General features: G+C 42.3%; 1 protein-coding gene across 18 annotated transcripts in view; it reads left to right on the forward strand.

Annotated features, from left to right (window-relative positions):
• IQSEC1 (IQ motif and Sec7 domain ArfGEF 1) overlaps positions 1-10382 on the forward strand; it is a 746975-nt gene that overhangs the window by 561539 nt on the left and 175054 nt on the right. The window lies entirely within an intron of this gene.

A 10382-nucleotide genomic window follows, 5' to 3' on the forward strand; every position in this document is an offset into this window, starting at 1 on the left:
TGCTGCTCCTAGGCCACCAGATCATAACAGAGGTAACAACAAGCTTAAGAAGCTAATCGAGAGCAGTGAAGTATTTGGCCTGGTGACCCCATTGTCCCAATCTAGATTCTGTAAGTGATAGTCAATGAAGCAGTCCTGTGTTCTTCCAGCCGGGGCTGTAGTCCCTTAATCTGAACTCCTGTAGAGTCTCACGGACAAGAAGAAAAAGTCTCTATATAGTTCACAACTGCCTTCAACCAGCATCCTGAGGTCAGAGAGAGATGTGAATGAGGCCAACCTGCCTCTGTTTATTATGTAATCTATTTGCATAGTTTTTCCTCCCCTGTTTGGGAATGCCAACAAACTGTCTGGCATGGACAATGTATGTAATCAACATATCAGCAAACATCATTGTTCAGTGACCATGCGTTACTGTTTTGCAAAGATAACAAAAAATAAACTGTAGGAGGTAATATTACAGGTAAATATTCATCCTACAAGAAGAGTCAGTACTTCTGATAACAGTTTATGATTCGGGGCCTACAAAATTTACGTCTGGCATAATTTAGAAGAAATGTTGTGTCGTTACTCTGACCAAATACTGAACGTGTGCACGTGGCCTAAGGCCCCATGCTGACGTACAGTTTTCTTGCATGAATGCTATCCAAGTTTTTCACAGATCGTACTTGTGATACTCGGCCTGATCTGACGTTTTCTGTGCAACGTGCAGTGCAGCCTGGGTAATTACACTATGAAACAATGTTTTATTTATTTTTTGTTCCTGGGTCCAAAGTGTGTTTTCCTAACCCGTTATGCCTAAAACAAATAGAAAATAGTTGTTGTTCCACTAAAACTTTGCTTCTGTGATCAGGACAATGAAGACTACTTAGTATTGAATGTGAATGAGGAATATTCCCAAAAACAGACAAATTTCAAAATGTCATTGTCCTGATCACAGAAGCAAAGTTTTAGTGGAACAACAACTATTTTCTACTTGTTTTAGGCATAACGGGTTAGGAAAACACACTTTGGACCCAGGAACAAAAAAATATATAAAAATTTGTTATGGTGTAATTTCTTTTATTTGACACAATATATACGACATTTTTCTGTCCTGTGGTCATAAAATCAAAGTTTGTGCTGAATGAAGTCGTTTTTCCATAGTCTTTAAACATAAGCAGTTGAAATATTACACTTGGAAGCCAGGAACAAAAATTGTGTTATAAGCCGAGCGTGGGATACTGAAGGGTAAGGACATTTGCCAACCTTCTCTCCACGACCTCTCTAGTCATGGAGAGGAGATGGCAAATTTCCTTATCCTCCAGGATCCCAGGTACTGATCTGAACCATGGACTGGAGTTCCGAGAAGCGATCCGCTCATCTCTAGCCCTAATCCTAAAAACATCTTTCGTTGTAAAAGTGTTTTTAAGAGCACAGTCTGCCGGCTGTATAAGTTGGACTGAGATTGGACCCAAAGCATGGACTGGCCATTGGCTCTCCCGACCTGAGAATAACAGCTGCACAGAATTATATGAAGTCGTCACGATCGAGTCAGGAGAGCCGCGGCCAGTCCGAGCACTGTGGTCCAATCTCGGTCCAGTTTACACAGCCGTCTGACTGCGCTCAAAGGCTAACCCTCAGGGTGTAATGTTTCTAGTGGTGGAGATTGCCTTCCTGGGAATATAGCGCATGCAGATTAGCTCCTCACTAGAAGCGAGGCTGGCTTCACACATTCATGTTTCATGGTCGAAGTACGACTGCGATGCCCTGGCCGGCCAATGTCACTTTATGTGACATTGGCTCCTCACAATGGGACCCCATCACTTATTTGGGTGCCCTAGATGAGGCTGCTGCATCCCCGTGCACCAGCTGTATCTCCATCCCAGTTGACATGAAAAGTATTGGACGCTTTTTTTCCCACTTTATTACTCTGTTTTGTGTCCTCCTTTTGAATCTGCTAAAGAAATATACAAACCTCTTGCCATAGATATCTTTTATGTGTTTTTTTATATGCAAGTCACGAATCCAATGAACCAGGACAACCATCTGCTCTAGTTATAAAGGACAGATGAAGCCTTTTCATGAGGCTGAAAATAGCTATTTTTATATACTTCCTTATATCATAAAAGTGGACAAGGGTAAAGGCTAGTGTGTCCTGAGTATGTAAAGCGTGTAAACTATGATACCAAAGTGCTTTACAGAACACTATGTACAGCCAAAGAACATCCTGCCAAAATTATGTTTAAGAAAATCCCAATACTGACAGTTCTTGAATATAATTGAGATGTAGCGTAAAGCATGGAGGTTGAGCAGATCCCCTGAGCCTGTGATGGGACATTAGTAGATTGGCCCCATACACATTATACTAACATTGCTGATGGCGACAGGTTCGACCAACAGTCTAAAGTGTATGGGGGCCCCTGGCTGATGATGTTGGGGGACAAAAAATATTCAGCATATATGATTTTGGACTGCCGATCCTTATCCCAGAGATAAGCGACTGCCAGACATGTTTGGCAGTGGCTCTTTCAAAGAGCACACAGGAGCGCTCAGCAGTGTAGGGATGGGTGGACCCATGAATGTTCAGGTCCATCGGGTTCAACTGAACTTTATAAAAAAGTTTGGTTGGGGAAACCAGAACGGTACCCAAACTCAATCCCGGACCCCATTCAAATGAATGGGGGTCCTGAACATCCGGCAGTTCCAACGCTGTCATCTATGTGACAGCGTGGGAAATGCCAGCTCTGATTGGTGGTAACCTCACTGATGTTACTGCTGCTCACACCGCCGCGGTTCCCACACTGTCACAGAGATGACAGCATGTGAGCCAACAGTTATGACCAGCAGTGAAAAAGTTACCGCCAGTCAAGCGTTAGCTGGTGAATACTGCTCTCATCAGCATACGCCTGGTCTCACTGGTAGCAGCAAGAGCAGGCGACAATGATGAGAGTATTCACCAGCCATATCAAAAAGAGACATACACAAAACCAGGGATCACCAAAAAGATAGATCAATATAATAAATTACAAATTTTATTATGATCACACAAGACACCTCAAACAATTAAAAACATTTAAAAACCAAAAAAATGGTACATACCCCAACAAGGGGATGCCCCCCAAGACCACATGAAGGCTTATTCCACAACGTATATACATATAAGGTGCAAAGATATATTCAAATAACAATATGTGACCTATATGAACGTGGAAGATATACAGCTGCTCCAAAGAGTTTGTAAATGCTCTATAGGCGTATAGTCGCTATGACCTTTATAATGTTAAATGGGTCTATAGGCGTATAGTCACTATGGCCTTTATAGTGCTAAATGGGTCAAGTACACTGAATAGTGATGCAAAAAATAGAACGTGTGTAGCCCAGCACCTGTAATGAGCCCAGATACAGTACAAAATATCAAAAAGACTGGCATAGCTGATAATAATCTAAATGCCAGAAGAGCCTAGTACAGTACAAAATATAAATAAACAATCTGTACACCCATGAGTCCTTCCATCCTCAAAAAATGCAATATAGAGAGGTAAAGGACAATGCCTAACAACACTTTCAATACATAAGGAAGATATAAATGTGTACGATTTAGAAAGTCAAAGAGTACCATACCAGGCCTGCCTGCAGAGAATAGCTCAGCTTAAACCATGGTGGAAAGGGAAGGCATAAGGTGTCAGAGAACGCCCTATAGGGTCTGCCCGGAGCAGAAGACAGCACTCATGGAATGTTAAGCCAGTCAGAAAGGGGGGGGGGGGCACAGGAGCCCAACGCGTGTCGCCACGAGCGTGGCTTCGTCAGGGGCAAAAGTGATAGTGTCCTTGCATTGATAATATATATATATACTAATAGGTTAAATGCATAGATTCATACCAGCTGCGTGAAGCCTTCCTGGGAGATGCATGACGACGCTGTACGAAGTGCTGAAGAGCCAAATTAAGCACCGGGAGTGACCCGCTGCCGTTGCCTTAGTTTTTTATGTCGGTACGGCACTTCCGGTGCTTAATTTGGCTCTTCAGCACTTCGTACAGCGTCGTCATGCATCTACCAGGAAGGCTTCACGCAGCTGGTATGAATCTAAGCATTTAACCTATTAGTATATATATATATATTGTCAATGCAAGGACACTATCACTTTTGTCCCTGACGAAGCCACGCTCGTGGCGACACGCGTTGGGCTCCTGTGCCCCCCCCCCCCTTTCTGACTGGCTTAACATTCCATGAGTGCTGTCTTCTGCTCCGGGCAGACCCTATAGGGCGTTCTCTGACACCTTATGCCTTCCCTTTCCACCATGGTTTAAGCTGAGCTATTCTCTGCAGGCAGGCCTGGTATGGTACTCTTTGACTTTCTAAATCGTACACATTTATATCTTCCTTATGTATTGAAAGTGTTGTTAGGCATTGTCCTTTACCTCTCTATATTGCATTTTTTGCGGATGGAAGGACTCATGGGTGTACAGATTGTTTATTTATATTTTGTACTGTACTAGGCTCTTCTGGCATTTAGATTATTATCAGCTATGCCAGTCTTTTTGATATTTTGTACTGTATCTGGGCTCATTACAGGTGCTGGGCTACACACGTTCTATTTTTTGCATCACTATTCAGTGTACTTGACCCATTTAGCACTATAAAGGCCATAGTGACTATACGCCTATAGACCCATTTAACATTATAAAGGTCATAGCGACTATACGCCTATAGAGCATTTACAAACTCTTTGGAGCAGCTGTATATCTTCCACGTTCATATAGGTCACATATTGTTATTTGAATATACAGTGGGGCAAAAAAGTATTTAGTCATTCAGCAATAGTGCAAGTTCCACCACTTAAAAAGATGAGAGGCGTCTGTAATTTACATCATAGGTAGACCTCAACTATGGGAGACAAACTGAGAAAAAAAAATCCAGAAAATCACATTGTCTGTTTTTTTATCATTTTATTTGCATATTATGGTGGAAAATAAGTATTTGGTCAGAAACAAAATTTCATCTCAATACTTTGTAATATATCCTTTGTTGGCAATGACAGAGGTCAAACGTTTTCTGTAAGTCTTCACAAGGTTGCCACACACTGTTGTTGCTATGTTGGCCCATTCCTCCATGCAGATCTCCTCTAGAGCAGTGATGTTTTTGGCTTTTCGCTTGGCAACACGGACTTTCAACACCCTCCAAAGGTTTTCTATAGGGTTGAGATCTGGAGACTGGCTAGGCCACTCCAGGACCTTGAAATGCTTCTTACGAAGCCACTCCTTCGTTGCCCTGGCGGTGTGCTTTGGATCATTGTCATGTTGAAAGACCCAGCCACGTTTCATCTTCAATGCCCTTGCTGATGGAAGGAGGTTTGCACTCAAAATCTCACGATACATGGCCCCATTCATTCTTTCATGTACCCGGATCAGTCGTCCTGGCCCCTTTGCAGAGAAACAGACCCAAAGCATGATGTTTCCACCACCATGCTTTACAGTAGGTATGGTGTTTGATGGATGCAACTCAGTATTCTTTTTCCTCCAAACACGACAAGTTGTGTTTCTACCAAACAGTTCCAGTTTGGTTTCATCAGACCATAGGACATTCTCCCAAAACTCCTCTGGATCATCCAAATGCTCTCTAGCAAACTTCAGATGGGCCCGGACATGTACTGGCTTAAGCAGTGGGACATGTCTGGCACTGCAGGATCTGAGTCCATGGTGGCGTAGTGTGTTACTTATGGTAGGCCTTGTTACATTGGTCCCAGCTCTCTGCAGTTCATTCACTAGGTCCCCCCGCGTGGTTCTGGGATTTTTGCTCACCGTTCTTGTGATCATTCTGACCCCACGGGGTGGGATTTTGCGTGGAGCCCCAGATCGAGGGAGATTATCAGTGGTCTTGAATGTCTTCCATTTTCTAATTATTGCTCCCACTGTTGATTTCTTCACTCCAAGCTGGTTGGCTATTGCAGATTCAGTCTTCCCAGCCTGGTGCAGGGCTACAATTTTGTTTCTGGTGTCCTTTGACAGCTCTTTGGTCTTCACCATAGTGGAGTTTGGAGTCAGACTGTTTGAGGGTGTGCACAGGTGTCTTTTTATACTGATAACAAGTTTAAACAGGTGCCATTACTACAGGTAATGAGTGGAGGAAAGAGGAGACTCTTAAAGAAGAAGTTACAGGTCTGTGAGAGCCAGAAATCTTGATTGTTTGTTTCTGACCAAATACTTATTTTCCACCATAATATGCAAATAAAATGATAAAAAAACAGACAATGTGATTTTCTGGATTTTTATTTCTCAGTTTGTCTCCCATAGTTGAGGTCTACCTATGATGTAAATTACAGACGCCTCTCATCTTTTTAAGTGGTGGAACTTGCACTATTGCTGAATGACTAAATACTTTTTTGCCCCACTGTATCTTTGCACCTTATATGTATATACGTTGTGGAATAAGCCTTCATGTGGTCTTGGGGGGCATCCCCTTGTTGGGGTATGTACCATTTTTTTGGTTTTTAAATGTTTTTAATTGTTTGATGTGTCTTGTGTGATCATAATAAAATTTGTAATTTATTATATTGATCTATCTTTTTGGTGATCCCTGGTTTTGTGTATGTCTCTTTTTCTCTTTTTGATATGTTCTCTAAATGACATACTCCGGGTGGATCCCAGTTAGTGATATTACGATGGTGCCCTCCACCTCTCTTGTTTCGAGTATTCACCAGCCGACGCCTGCGCATAGTAATAAAGATGTCAGTGTGATATATAATTAGTTCAGTACTTTTGTAACTTACTGTACATGTATTTAGCTAATAAAAGAAAAAATGGTGTGGGGTCCCCCTTATTTTTAATACACAGCTGAGGGAAAGCAGACAGCTGGGGGCTGGTGTTATTATTCTGGGAAGGGGGCAATAAACATGGAGCTTCCCAGTCTATTAATATCATCTCACAGCTGTCTCTATAGCCTTTATTGGCTATTAAAAAGGGGGACCCCAAAAAAATGACTTGGGGTTCCCAGTATATTTAATAACCAGCAAAAGCTAAACTGACAGCTGCGGGCTGCTATTACTAGGCTTGGAAGGGACCGTGGATATTGGCCCCCTCCCAAACTAATAACACCAGCCATCAGCCATCCCTGAAATGGTGCATCCATTAGAGGAGCCAATTCTGGTGCTTAGCCTTGGCTCTTCCCGCTCGCCCTGGTGTGTTGGTAAGCGGGGTAATATTTTTGGGGTTTTTAATATCAGCTGACATAAAGCATAGGTGTTAGTAATGGAGAGGCGACACCGCTTTTACTAAACGCATACTCACAAGCAAGAAAGGTAAAGCAAAGTTCTTTCATTGAATAAAACGCTCCCTCACAAATCCCCTCAGTTTTCCATTTATGAACATAAAAATAAAAAATCAAAGTAATCCTAACGTGTCTGCTGATATTCCATAATGCTGATGTCCCTTGATCAGCCCAGCAGCCAGATCTCACTGAGCTGAGCTTGAGAACGCAGCTCAGTGTGTCTGACGGTGACGTCATTAAGGTTACCGCTGGTCACACCCAGCCGCGTTCTCACGCTAAACTCAGTGTGGTCTGGTTGCCGCGTTGAGCGGTAACATTACTGATGTCACCACTCAGCAATTCAACCAGTTGTAACAGAGTTGGGGCTCATCGTGGGACATCATCATCATTATTGATTAATGGCAGACAGGTGAGGATTAATTTTATTTTTATGTTAGTAAATTGGAAAAAGGTGGGATTTTTCAGGGAGTGTTTTGTTCAATTAAAGGACTTTTGTCTGTGCGTGTGTCTTTATAAAATTTTACTTACTGGGTTAGTAATGGGGGTATTTGATAGATGCCTCGCCATTACTAACCCCTGGGCTTGATTTCAGTTGACATTACAAAGCTGACATCAACCCCAAAGTATTACCCCGCTTGCCAACGCACCAGGGTAAGTGGGAAAAGCCGGGCAAAGAACCAGAATTAGTGCATCTAATGGATGCACCTTCTCTGGGGCAGCTGCAGATGGTCAAATATCCATGGTCCTTCCCAGCCTAAGAATACCAGCCCCCAGCTGTCTGTATTAGCTTGGCTGATTATCAAATATGGGGGCACCCCACACCATTTTTTTAAATTATGTATTGAAATAAAAGAAAACGGCTTGAGGACCCTTCTATTTTTGGTAACAAGCCAAGATTAAGCTGAGGGCTGCAGCCCACAGCTGTCGACTTTACCTGCCCTTGTTATCAATAATAGAGGGGACCACTTGTCTTTATTTTTTTAATTATTTATTTTTTCAATAAGCTTTGTTCGGCCTGTCAATCCCTAACAGTAACTCGGACATCTGGGAGACGTCTGTGCACAGACCCCAGACTTTATGGATCGGATTCACCCATTTCTACTCATGTCTATAGGAGACTTGGGTGAGATAGCTGCCTTCTGAATGATTGGCCGACAGCCATATCATACGTATGAGGGACCTTAAACTTCCAGTCTGCAATAAAGTGGGGAAAAGCTAAAGTCATGAATATTAGGTCATAAATGCTAGATCGGTGGGAGTCTGACCGCTCAGACCCTCACTGATTGCCAGTTTGGGGTAGTGCGGTCTTTTGGCTGGATTTAATACAGACTGGAGTCCCTCGATATGATGATCAGTGAGGGTCCCTGCAGTTAGACCACCACCGATCTATCATTTATCACCTAGGTAGTGGTTAGATGATAAACGCCTTGTTCATAGACTGTAATTCTCTCAGACCCGAATACCTTTCAGTAGCATTCAGACCTCCTTGCTTCATTACATAAGATGTTGTGATACACCAACAGTGGAAATTTTATCAGGTAACCCTGCAATAGATAGCTCCTAACTGAGCGTAGAGAAGATCCCTCCAGAGCGTTTTACATTGCACTTCTCTGCCCTGCCTGTGACCAGTAATGTATAGGGAGATGCACGGTCACTGGCTTCTTGGTGACTTGAAACTATTGCGATGGGTCTGACTATGATAAATGATAAAAGGGATAAAAAAAATAATTTTGAACAGGTGCATTTATTCTCTAAAAATTGCCTCTAAAAAGCACAATGTAAAGCAAACTCTGTATTCCCATCTCTGTGATATATGGATAGAAAGCTTCATATGTCATTTTACTATACGTGTCATTTTTCAGCTCAGTTCCCCTCGTCTGCTGACTGGCTTGCTCAGTAAATCAGTTTTTGTGTGACTTAGCTCCGCAAAACAATGGTACAAACTTTATAAAAGCATACACCTTCAAAAACAAAGTGGTGAAACATTTGCTGAGCATGCATGCTTTAATGATCAATTTATTTCACCATGCTGTCAAGATTTATAGCTGTTACTCTCTATGGGGCAGGGACAGTGTGGGGGGGGGGAATTAGTTAAAAAAAAACAGATGTGTTAAGCTGAGCACAATGAGAAATTGAAGAAATAAAACCTAGGGTGAAAAAAACAACATTTGTCTTATCTATAGGTTATGGATAGGGTTATGACCAAAAGCTCGCCATATACTGTACTTCCACCTTGCCTTAGCTTAATTGCAGCAATTGCACACATAGGACTTCATTCCAACTTACTGATGCCGCCTTATTGTCACAGGAATGCAAATCTTGCTGTTACACACCTATCCTGGGTTCCGCTTCCTTCCCCTGGGTCCGCTGCCTTCTGTTGTGCTCCACATCGAGATTGCAGGTTGCCCGAAGTGGATCAATGACATCATCTCCCTAGACCTATTTAAAGCCCACTTAGACATACCCCTGTGTCTTGGGATTGGGACGCTAGTGTTCCATGTTTGGTTTGTGCCATTACCTGTGCTTGATGTGTTTCTAACTTCCCCTTTTTCCCTGCTGGGTCCCAATCCATCCATCCATCCATCAATCCTGCTGCTGTTGAGTTTTTCTGTGTGTGTCAAGTCCTCGTTGTCCATGTTCCTTCCTGCGTGTTGAATCAACAACACCTGGGGTCTGCGTGTCCACCCTGACCTAGGGCGTAGTGGATCCACCTAACTTGGTGAATCTAAAATGTACCCATGGTTCAGAATTCTACCCAAGAAGCCCTCTTGTTGACTATTACAGCAAGACTGGGACCCTTCATCTTAAAGGGAACGAGTCAACAGACAATTAACTATTGTTTAAATTAGGTTTTTGTGTTAAATGTATTTTTTTTTAACAATTTTTTAATATTTTTATATTAGAATCTTTATTAAAAATCAAAAATGGAAATGTTGCAATTTTCACACTGGCCACTGGGGCTTTTTTTTTAGACTTTTACTTAAAAATCAAGTCAATTGCTGTCATGTAGGAGAACTAGATGTAGACTAGAGCTTGTAACCAACAGTATAAAATGTCTGTTTTGGGTTCTCATCCAGATAATTTCTATTTCGTTGTGATATACTGTAGGCTGAAAAAAATATGCAAGTCCTTCTAGTTCA

This window comes from Ranitomeya variabilis, chromosome 8 (assembly GCF_051348905.1).
Source record: "Ranitomeya variabilis isolate aRanVar5 chromosome 8, aRanVar5.hap1, whole genome shotgun sequence".
In the NCBI taxonomy this organism is placed as follows: Eukaryota; Metazoa; Chordata; class Amphibia; order Anura; family Dendrobatidae; genus Ranitomeya; species Ranitomeya variabilis.